This window comes from Antedon mediterranea, chromosome 2 (genome assembly GCF_964355755.1).
Source record: "Antedon mediterranea chromosome 2, ecAntMedi1.1, whole genome shotgun sequence".
NCBI lineage: Eukaryota > Metazoa > Echinodermata > Crinoidea > Comatulida > Antedonidae > Antedon > Antedon mediterranea.
In genome coordinates this window covers 32,617,823-32,630,629 of record NC_092671.1, presented here as the reverse complement: position 1 = coordinate 32,630,629, position 12,807 = coordinate 32,617,823, and the positions used below count along the sequence as shown (strand labels likewise).

At 34.3% G+C, this 12,807-nt stretch overlaps 1 long non-coding RNA gene and 2 other non-coding genes across 3 annotated transcripts in view; 2 read left to right on the top strand and 1 right to left on the bottom strand.

Annotated features, from left to right (window-relative positions):
• LOC140040827 (uncharacterized) overlaps positions 1–12,807 on the top strand; it is a 40,730-nt gene that overhangs the window by 13,864 nt on the left and 14,059 nt on the right. The gene's annotated exons all lie outside the window — the stretch shown is intronic.
• Trnat-agu (transfer RNA threonine (anticodon AGU)) lies at positions 3,756–3,830 on the bottom strand. The gene has a single exon. It is a non-coding gene; the product is annotated as a tRNA-Thr (tRNA).
• On the top strand, positions 5,230–5,301 carry Trnad-auc (transfer RNA aspartic acid (anticodon AUC)). Its single transcript has one exon. It is a non-coding gene; the product is annotated as a tRNA-Asp (tRNA).

The window sequence follows — 12,807 nt, the reverse complement described above, 5'->3', positions numbered from 1 at the left end:
TTGATGGATTCAAACATGTACTACAAATGGAAAGAGGCATTATATACCAATAGATAAAAGTTTTGGTCCTCTCTCCTTCATCTTTTTTTGTTTTCTCTGTAATGTATTATACCATATGGACAATTGTCTGAAATAAAAGTTGAATCGAAAAAAATTGAATTGAATAATAGTAATTTTAGTTTGTGTTTTGAATATCTTCAGGGTTAGACACTCATCCAAGAAGTTAGACTGCTAAGCAGTCTGTATTCTGCACACATGAAAACAGCCGGTTAAAAATTGAAAGAAAAAAAAATCATCATGGAGCAATAATATCCATAAAGCATTCAACTATTATAGAGCTTAATAGAATGTACAGTTATTTACAGTAGATTGATTAACTAATATACAAATAATGAATGTTTATGAGTGTAATGGTACAAATAATGGCACGAGGTGAATGATGAAAGGTTATATCAACGAGGCAAAGCCGAGTTGATATAACCTTTCATCATTCACCAAGTGCCATTATTTGTACCATTACACGAATACAAAACATTCATTATTTGTTTTATATAACATCTAAATAAATTCTAGTTATTTTAAAAAGTACTATTTAACGATCGTTGAATAGTGCGTACTATTGCACGCCATGTGACCCACATTCTTCCAATCAAATGACAGGAATTTATATAGGTGTTATATAATATCATCTATTAATTTTAAACTAACCTTTAAACTATCCCGTATCAAATAATGCATAAATACCATTAATTAGTATTAAGGCCTACACTTTGATGGATATGCGTATCTTTAATAATTTATACACAAATGTACAATAATACAATAAAATGCGTAAGCAGAAAAGTGAAATTTGACATTATTTATCATATAATGTTTGTTAATAGTACAAAAACACATACATTATTGACAAAATTGTATAATATTAATTACGAATCACAAATTACATTTGGAATTTTTAAATTGTAGTATTTGCTATGCTAATTATCTACAAATTGCATTTTAAGTAAGGGCCGGGACAGATTTTGTAGGAACTTCAAATTGCTTTTCCGTTACTTGCCTTTTTTGATTAGTTAATTTATACACGAACGAGTATTACGTACTCTACTTGGTAGTCCCGGTACTACTAACAGACTGATACAGTACTACAATGGAAGCCTTTTGTTTCGTAAATTAAATTGATTACTTGCTGCTGATAATTCTGAGCTTCTAATTGTATTAGCTTTTAACCATCCCCAATCAAATTATTCTAATATCATTAATTAGTAATAATTACACTTTGGTCCATTACGATATTAAACGGTAACTAATATTAGGTAACGTACGTTTGGCTACATATTCTTTTTTTATTTATCCATTTTGTTAATGTGTCAATCAGTCAATGCATTTATTGGTTTCATCCAACCTCTTAAGCCAATATTCTTAGTATCACACATGATTATTGATGCGATTCCGTATTTTTGTTGTTGTCCTTTCGTCATACTGGCCTTTGAAGCTCATGGTGCACATAATTTGATAACGGCATATTATAGATCAGATTGATCGAAAACACAAGGCCTCTCTGATTAGTTCACATTTCCTCTATTTTCATTAACGTAATCTGAAAATCGTTTGAGTGTAGTCATAACAGTTTAAATTGTCTAGTAGATTGTGGTGATAGGCTAAGTTAATTCCTATAAAGTGTTATATTTCTTTAATTTATACAAAACATTCTTGTTCCAAAATTATACTCTAGTACAGTACAGTTAAGTAGTAATTTTATTTCTTAACGGAAATGTGTAATATAATATGTTGTAGCACCACTTATTCAGCAAAACTATAATGTTATTAATAGGTTTGAACTTAGAATGCACAACTTCAAGTAAAGCTCCGTCTACAGCTATCAAACTAGTTTTACACAAAAAAACTAAATGTGCTAAATGATGGCGATATGCCCAAATTTGGTAGTGACATTATTTTTTAACGTAAAGTTTGATAGTGTAGACAGAGCTTTTAGAAAGTTGAATACATATTCCAAGCTATTGAGATCTATGTAGAACGTATAACAACAGTTGTGTATTTGACAGCACGCACCAAATAAGCCTGAACAATAACCAACAAACCGGCGGAACAAAATGAATAAATATTAATTACACAGTCAACTTCTTTCTTTCTTTCTTTCTTCTTTCCTTTATTTTAAATATTTTTTTCTTTATTCTTTTTTCCCTCTATTTTAAAAAATGTTTTCTTTTTAATGTTGTCTTTATTTTTTCCCCGCTTTTTACTATTGTTTGTCTTTTCCCTTTTTAATCTGCTTTCACATCTCATTTTGATTCGTTCCGGATCCCTGAGAAAAATATTGCGAGCGTTGAGCGCGTTTCAAATCCATCACGAATCCGGTGTCAAGCATTCGTGCTTACTGTTTCTTATTTTCCACGATATTTTTCTGAGAGCTGCAATGTTAAAGCAGCTTTAGTCTTTTTTTCTTTAACAAAATGTATTGATATACAACTTACCCGATGTCGTTACTGAAGAAGAGCGACTGAAGTTAGTGATGTATTCTTTAGGGGTTTTTTTTATAACTAATAGTTAGTTTCTGTTTTTTTTACTTCCTCCTCGCAGATAGTTGTGTTTTCCCCCAATAAACGCACTTAAGTTTTGAAATTTAGGCCTAAATAGAAACATGATTCATGCTTTATTTCAAATCCAGAATTTTATTGAGTGATTTGTGAGAGCCATCTACCAGAATAAATACAGCATCTCCGTACTGTAACATTTTAATTTCAGAAGTATTAAATGTTACGTCTTTAGACTGATTGATTTCCAACAGTATGGCTGCTTAACGTATCTTTATGGATTGATTGGTATATTGCTCTTTTTTCAGTAACTGGAAAAATTGATAATTTGGTAACAATTTGTAGAAAATATTCTGGTCTTTTTTTTTACCACAGAAGAACGAGTGTTAATTGTTGTTAGCCTACACCTTATTTCCTGTTAAAAACACCGAATGGCAAACCATCATGGACTTTGTAAATGCTACAACATTGTTATAGTTTATATAATTAAAATAAAATATAATATAATTGAAGAGAATTAGCGTCATAACGTTTAAATATATTTAGAATGGAAATAAGCGCGAGGAACGAGAGCAAAACGGACCTCCAGATATAATTCTTTTATCGATACGTTTATTAAGCTAGATGCTATAGCTAGGACATGAATAAATAGATTAAATCAGGTGGCAAAGTATTTTGTCCATGCTTGTCCAAAGTCAATGTTCAGAAGGGAGAGAAAGAAGGGGAGAGAAAGAAAAATCAATCAGATTTATCGGAAATAGCGTATGCGACGCATGGTGGGAAGGGTTTGGGATCAAACACGACACGACATTTGTTGTTTGTACGTACGCGTCGTGTCGTTTAATCCCAAACCCTTCCTATTCCGCATTGTGCAATGACGTTCCTCACGAAATTAAGCTATTTGCGATAATATATATATATAAATCAGGCAAATGTTCTTTGCCTGATTTGCACTTGCCAGCTTTATACTATGACGTTATCCAAATTCCTTCACTTGCACTGATGAAGGGCTAGTGTTGCCCGAAAGCTCTGCTAACTTTTCTGGCTGTTTACTTTATCGTTTTGATTTAGCTTTTCGCTTTTTATTTTTGTATCTCCATTGAGATCCAGCCACTGTTACCCACAGCATTGTCATTTTTTTCAGTAATTTGTTGCCTTTGGATTTATATAGAAAGGTGAGGGCGTATCAATTTGATTCGCAAGTAGTTCTCGGGTGGGACTCGAACCCACGACCTCCAGATCACTAGCCTGGCGTGCATACCTCTAGACCACCGAGCTTGCGCTGATGGCTAGTGGTTAGATTCGAGCCCAAGTAAACTACTTGCGAATTTTTTCGCAAGTATTCTCAAATGTACTTAGTATAAAGTCAGAGTCAGAGTAGGGCAAAACATCTAATTACTCAACTCCCTGACGCAAAACTACAATTACGAAGCTTAGTTTGTTTAGGGAACAGTATTTAATTGTGTGTATATTTCAGAAAGGAAGATTTTTTTAAATATTAAACACACCTAATTTCCGAAAACAATTTGCAAAGCCTTTATGTAGCTGTACTTTTGAAATGTCGATCATCATAGTTTCTGAAATACTGTAACCTTTGCCATCACATTATAGCCTACGTATTATAATAACATGATGAAAACTAGAAAGCCACTCCGAGAGGGCATACCTCCGCCTACTGTAAAATTCTCCTACATAAGATTTCTCCGGTAAAATATATATATATATAAACCGGGCGGTTTAGAATTAATGTTCTTTGCCTGATTTGTTTATATATATAAAAGTATCTCTTCGGAGATCCCGCCTCGTGAATAAAAATACTGTAAGATGAGGGCGTATCAATTTGATCTCTGGTGCGCGTGCGTACAACTGAGGACTAGTGCTGTTCCGCCGTACCACGCCGAGAATGTTAAAGAGTCGCTATCCAATCGAGTTCGAACAATACCATGGAAGCCCCAGTGGTCTAATGGATAGGACATCTGCATATCAAGCAGGCGGTCCGAGTTCGAGTCTCGGTTGGGGCGACTTTTTCTCATTCTCACAGATTTCTTCATCTTTATCGTTTCAAATTAATTAATTAAATTTCAGTATATCACCGGGCGGTTTAGAATTAATGTTCTTTGCCTGATTTGTTTATATATATAAAAGTATCTCTTCGGAGATCCCGCCTCGTGAATAAAAATACTGTAAGATGAGGGCGTATCAATTTGATCTCGGGTGCGCGTGCGTACAACTGAGGACTAGTGCTGTTCCGCCGTACCACGCCGAGAATGTTAAAGAGTCGCTATCCAATCGAGTTCGAACAATACCATGAAAGCCCCAGTGGTCTAATGGTTAGGACATCTGCATATCAAGCAGGCGGTCCGAGTTCGAGTCTCGGTTGGGCCGACTTTTTCTCATTCTCACAGATTTCTTCATCTTTATCGTTTCAAATTAATTAATTAAATTTCAGTATATCACCGGGCGGTTTAGAATTAATGTTCTTTGCCTGATTTGTTTATATATATAAAAGTATCTCTTCGGATATCCCGCCTCGTGAATAAAAATACTGTAAGATGAGGGCGTATCAATTTGATCTCTGGTGCGCGTGGGTACAACGGAGGACTAGTGCTGTTCCGCCGTACCACGCCGAGAATGTTAAAGAGTCGCTATCCAATCGAGTTCGAACAATACCATGAAAGCCCCAATGGTCTAATGGTTAGGACATCTGCATATCAAGCAGGCGGTCCGAGTTCGAGTCTCGGTTGGGGCGACTTTTTCTCATTCTCACAGATTTCTTCATCTTTATCGTTTAAAATTAATTAATTAAATTTCAGTATAACAGCAGAAAACTTGGTTACTTCCTTGTTTTAATCACTACAAATTTCGTCGTCGACACCACGAAGTGACACTAACCGCGTAATTGATGAAAACAGCGTTTCGAGAAAAACGCGATTGAAGAAACGAGCTTCACAAAACACACGATTTCGTCCTCAAAAAATGTCACTAAGATTTTTAATTTACATACATACAAAGTTAGACAATCCAGCTACCCATTACTTTAATTTAATTTTAATCATATTAATTATTTACCAAGTAAATTAAAGTTAAACATTAGTGTCACTTCGTGAAACCGAAAAAATCATTTCCCTACGCAGTTTACGCTTACGAAGTGACACTAATGCAGTTAGTGTCACTTCGTGAAACCGCAAATTCCATTTCACCGCGTATTTCTAGTGCGTTGGAAGTGACACTACTGTGTAATTCATAGCTTTCCAATGCAATGATCTTACATCATAACAATTATGTATGGTCCTTGATAAGTGAACACTATTATATATACATTACAAACAGTCATGTCTCTTTTAAGTCTTGCCTGCACTATCCGACTTGCTTCATCTTCCTTTTCCATCACATTTTTGCTCAAGAACTATCTCTTCCTTGTTTATTGCATGGCCATCTCCAATGAGATGGCCATTTAATGTATTGTTTTCATTGATTTCTTTTTTGATTCTATTCATTTTTCCATTATTTTAGTTTGTTAGTTTTCATAAATTCTATTATTTTGATTTAATTTTTAATTGTTGTATGTTATTGTTGTATCAAATTGCATTTTTGTGAGGTTCTTTCTATCTAATGATCACCTTCGACTGGATGGACCATTCTAGTAAAATATTGTTGAAATAAATAAAATCAAACTTAATGTGACCAACATTAATGTGATGTGCTTATATGGACACAATGGCGTAATCCCTACCATATTTGGGCACATAACACTTTTTTTGTCAAAATGGTTTGGTAGTGTAGACAGGGTTAGGTTATTTATAAATGAAACAACCACATCAAATAAATCTAAAAACAAAGGTTGACCTACTTTAACACTTTTAATAAAAACTACAAATTACATAGACATATAAATAGGCCTATCTGGAATGTACAGTAAGCATAATGTACATATTCATATTTTTTTTTCCATATTATAATAAATATTTATTAGTTATTTTTTTAACATTGAACAATTAATAATTCAGTAATACAATACTTATGCCCGTATTAATTTATATCGAAGATAATTCTCTATTGTTATAAATCATTAAATACTTAATCAATGTCGTTACATTATTTTCTTCTATATCAGTATGCTTTTTAATTTATTCAATCCATTGTTCTGTGATGTACACATCCTCTAAAATGCTCATATAACATAAACACTTGCTACAGGCTGCCTACACCTCCCCTTTTTAAACCTTGGACTTGATACCTTCTCCCTTAAATTGAGGTAGACAGATTGCTTGTTGATCGAATTTCGATTGTTGCCCCTTATCTTATTTTCTTGAAACTGTTCTGAAAACAAAAAACACATTTTAACAGTGATTTCTTATTGTTAAAAATCAAGCAGAGTAGTTTAGCCTAGAATAGAGAGTCTACTCTATCAAGCCAAGTAGTAGTCTAAGTACTACTACTACTATTCCCTGGGCATACACATACTCTAGTTTGTTAGGCCTACTTAGATCTGGGCCAGCTAGTTATGCCTAAACGTCACAGAAAAGTAAAGTAGGCCTAGGCCTACCTATTATTATGCCTAGCTAGTACTAGGCCTAGGCTAAAAGTGTGTCAAATTACTGTTTTATAAATTATAAAATAAATATATAATAGGCCTCGACATGACGGATATCTGAGCGGACTAAAATTCTTTAAATAAACTAATTAACTTACCGTCTTTCTTGATAAAATGCAATGTTCTGGAGTGTGCGAGCAGATCCTCCTAGCTAGGCTGTAGGCTAGGCCAAAACAGTAAACAAACGCGCAAAATTCATTACCCGTGTGGCGCTGGCAAGCAGCACATACGGGTATTTAATAAATAGTGTCACTTCGTGAAAACGCAAATTCCATATGATGGTGTTTTTTTATATTGTCTAATTAATGTAATTAGTTAATTAATGATATTTGAAAGTTTAGATTTTGTGAAAACATAGAGTTTGATATACATAATCAAAATATCGAAAAAAAAAATTTTTCAAAAATTACAGATTTTTAGGTTAGTGTCACTTCGTGGTGACGGTGACGATTTGTTTCGTACGACCAGCATGTAGCTGGCCGCACTCTTCAGGTGAAATATAAAACATAAGTGACACAGTTGTCTCATAGTGCTTAATAGAAGTGAGTCATCAGGAAGTCGTATACAATAGCCTATTGTTTTAGATAAACTGTTTGGATCTGCAACTTAGTAAGAATTTTTTCCTATGTCTACAAGAAGTAGAGACTAACTCGTTCTTACGGTTCAGTGAGCATAGCTCTGGTTGACATATAATAACATACTTTTCATACCAGAGCTGACGTGTTCAAATTCTTTTTAAAATCTATAATCATAATCCATCATATTGATGGCAGGTAATTTTCAAATGTAGCTTATGTGTTCAAATTCTTTTTTAAATCTATAATCATAATCCATCATATTGATGGCAGGTAATTTCCAAATGTAGCTGACATGTTCACATTTAAAAAAATCTATAATCATACTCCATTATATTGATGGCAGGTAATTTCAAATTTCAACAAATGTAACTTGCGTGTTCAATTTTTTTTTTATCTATATAAATCATAACACATCATATTTGATGGCAGTGAATTTTATAATTTTACTAATTATTATTGTGTATAAATAATTTCATAGTTATGCAATTATATTATATTCAGTATACAGTAGGCCTATGCTGTAGTTTAAAGGTCAATAACCATACTATCGGCCATTCTTGTACAAAATGTGCCATTAGACTGGATAGAAACACATCATGTTTTAAACAATTTAAAAAGAAAAAAAAATTCATAAGACCACAATTTTCAAAGTTATATTATTATTATATTATTATATTTGACTAATAGTTCAAAGGTCAATAGTTGTAGAATCGGCCATTTTTTGTAAAAACATTTCATTATAATAAATAAGAATGTATAGTTTCTGAACAATTTGAGCCCTATTTCGTGTCTCTCCGATTATTGGTTACTGAGATACGATAAATCAAGGTCAAAGGTCAAAATGTCAGAAATAAGACTTGCATCCATTTTTTGAGAAAATGTGTCATTAAAGTGAATATAAAAACATATATTTAAAACATTTTGAAACCAAAATTAATTATCTGTGACTGGTGGTTCTCGAGATATAGGGTAATTATAAAAAATGGCCGCCATTTTTAATTATGCAAATTAAGGGCTTAGATGGCCGAATTTCGCTTGGGATCCGCCATATTCGTAATCAGCGAGGTCGAAATATCCTAAATCAAGTGGATCCCAGCTTCTACCCAAAAATGCTTCTTACATCATATTTCAGAGGAAATAGAACTTGTCTAGGTGGTATGGTGTGGTTTTTGTTTTTGTGATACCCAAGTACTTGCACATTTCTTTCATTAAATTCAACTCAAATTGAGCACCTTCGTCTGTGTGAATAGAAACTGGTACTCCATGCCGTTTAATAAAATCATCGCATAAACATTTAGCAACAGTGGTTGCAGTCTGCGTAAAAATGTCCTCATCATTGACCTTAGTACTACTACTAGGCGAAGTTGCCTTTGACCTAATACCTGTTGCCATTGTGAAACAAAATGAAAATACAAACAAAAGTTCCTTGAACAAACGAGTCAATGTACAAATGAAACTGCTGGACGATCGAGCGTGTTGATGACTGGTGTGACGTACGAATACAAGCACGAAGCATAATAAACCGATGACAGCATTGTAAACACATTTTGATTCGACTGTTTTTTCCGGTAGAAGGTAAAAAAACTTCTGGTCTGCGGCACCAGTGTAACCTGTGACGTGATCGTAATTAGTGGTAGTATAACAGTAGTCAATAAACAATCTCAACATCCAGCGCTTTAAATGTACTCTTTTATTGGGTTACTATAAACCTTACATCACCATGATGTATCTCACCTCCCTCTTCAACCCACGAGGTTCCCTCTCTGAACGCCCTCTATAGCGTGACCTTAACTTCTGGGTTACACTACTAAGAAAAGGCCTACCATAATATAACGACAATACGAGCAGGCCAACTGGTTTCGCGGGGCTGGCATGGGGCTTACCACACATTCCATACATAAAACATGGCATTGGCTAGGCCAAGCAATTTTCAAAACTTTAAATGCTGATTTCTAGCATAAAATAAACTTCTTCTCCTACCTTAAATGCAAGTATACACGTTCGATATGAATACAGCTACTACCAGAAGATCTCTTTCAAATGAATTTAATACTAAGTCGAGATAATTTGTAAAAAGTAAGATATTGTCTGTTGACAATGTCTTATCATTGTTGTGAATGTGTGAAACATGTGTGAAGAAGTCAGATATTAATTACGTCACTTTCCAGTGCTCTGATTGCTCAACAATTTGAACACGGTAGTGACGTCATCAGTGCTCTCAGTGCTCTGATTGATCAAAATAGGCCATGAATTAAACAACTAATTATTCCAATTCTGCAGCACATATTGGGTTATTTGTAGCGCAATTATAGTACAGGGATTTTTGTCAAAAAGGACGAAGATACGCACTTTTTTATTATGCAATAATATTGCTGCATTATAATCATCCTATAGACGCATAATAAGCAGTTTTGTCAAAAAATAAAAGGGTCAAAATTTGGGAATTTTTTGAAAAAAAAATCCCTGTACTAATAGTACTACTCTAGTAGCTAGATCAACTTTCGTATGCACTTTGAGGTCCAGAGAATTTGACTTCAGAAATTTGTTTAGGATGGTCAAATAATCATTTTTGGCTTGGTTACACATTTTGAAAATGTGGCGAAAGGTCAAAAGGTCAGGGTGAAAGGTTATAATACCAAACACCAATAGGTCCTTAAATCTTGACAACCACTGGTCACAGCAAAGTAATTTTGGTCTCAAATTGATCGGAAGGTATACATTTATATTCAGTCTAATGGGACAATTTAGTCAAAAATGACCGGAAATGCCATTTCTGACCTTTGACCCACTACAGAGGGCATGTATGTATCTCTGTAAGTACTGGTCGTAGACACTTGAATTAGGTCCTAAAATGTTCGCAATATACATTTATTTATTTGTTGCACATTTTGAAAAATGTTACAAAAGGTCAAAGGGTCAGGGTCAAAGGTTATATGAACAAACACAAATAGGTACTTGTATCTTGGCAACCACTGGTCGCAGCAAGTCAATTTTAGTCTCAAAATGTTGAGAAGGCATGTATTCATATTCAGTCTAATGAGACATTTTAGTGAAAAATGATCAGAAATGCCATTTCTGACCTTTGACCCACATACCAGGGCATCTTAATATCTCTGTAAGTACTGGTCGTAGAAACTTAAATTTGGTATCAAATTGTTGGAAATATACATATTTACATTCATTCTAACAGAAAATTTGGTGAAAAGATGATCAGAAATACTATTAATTACTACATACCTCTACACAACTTATTCTTATATAAATGGTATGCAATAACTGATGCTTTAAATGGTTTCATTATAGGAATTACAACAAATCCTTTACTGTTTGTAATTTTACTTTTGCTTATAATAATGCTAGAAAATATTGTTGACCCCCCCCCCCCAGGATGATCAAGCATTGATAGAAACGTCGAACTCAACAGTTCTTTTCAGAATGCTAGAAGTAACTTACCGTATTTATCCGACGCCCCGGACATTTATTGTTTAGGGGGAGTGATGTTTATGCACTTGTCAATTGTATGACCCACTATACGACCCCCGGGAGAGGTGCGTCATGGGTGCGTCATTTACAAATAATTACTGTCGCAGGGGTGCGTCAAAAAACCTAGATGGTACGTCACATCAATGAACAAGGTGTGTAAATGTCCGTCACTTTACCACCCATCATATCATAAACAACATGGTCACAGTGCGTCAAAATGGGTGCGTCATGGTCACCTAAAGGTAAGTCACATTTTTGACGCACCGGTGCGTCATGGTATTCAAAGGTATGACGCACCTCTCCCGGGGGTCGTATAGTGGGTCATACAATTGACAAGTGCATTATTCGGTGGAGGCGTTTTTTTTTGTTTTTGGTGTAATATGGTAAAAATATGTATATCAAATAAATACACCCTAGATATAAAACAAGGCCATATAGATGGCTGCAGTCGCGTGCTCAAGTGAGTGTTTACCGACCGACCAACCAACCGACCGACGGACATAGTGAGCTGTAGAGTCGCGACGCGACTAAAAGTACAACACAATTAATATTGTAATAAGAATAACTGGATGAAACCTCCTTCATCCGGGTGCAAGTACAATCATGATATTGAAAAGGTATCGGAGACAACTATAATAGACCAATTCATTGTCATCATTCTGTTGTATAATATTTTTGAATGTCACAGACAAATTATACATAATTTATACACGTCTGTTCCCAGTGTACATAATAAAACAATATTTCTGGAGATTTATTATCAATACCACTAGAAACTTAGGTTTTTTTATTTTTTAAGTACTAAATGCATTGACAATAAAAGCATCAGAAGTGTATTTTAAAATCATGATAAAATCATACTACAATACACTACAGTACACAAGGGTGTTATCAGGAAAGCTGGACATATTGAAACTATGTATTGGCATATATGCAAAAGATGTGTTGATTGTTGACAAATTGTAGTTACAAACAAAACAGATGACAAATTGTGTAATCGTGTCTCATATAGTGTCTCAGGATAATGATGTGTCATTGTTTTATATCATTATATAATGGCACCTGGAGAGGATTCGTTAAATGGAGCCTGTGACAGTGTCACTTTTATTCTAAAAGACAGAAACATTTTAAATAAACGCTCACCCCTCCCTTCGATTTAAGCGCCCCGCCACAAGCATATACACAACAAGGCCATATACATGGCTGCAGTCGCGTGCTCAAATTTTTGTTAGTGTTTACCGACCAACCGACCGACATAGTGAGCTGTAGAGTTGCGTTGCATGCGACTAATAATTGTATCACAACACATTTCAATGACTACCATAATCTACAATTTACCAAGCATTTTTGTATCACTTTTTGATAATAATTGTGCTGTATTTTTTTTTTCTGCTGTAGGTAGTATTTATTTGATTATACATACCATATTACACCAATAAAAAACGAAAAATCCCTTCTGAACAATAAATGCCCGGGGCGTTTATTAGGATGAATTCGGTAAGTTACTTTAGCATTCTGAAAAGAATTCTGTTGGGCTCGACGTTTCTATCAAAATGTTTGATCATCCTCGGGGGTCAAAAATACTTTCTAGCATTATTAT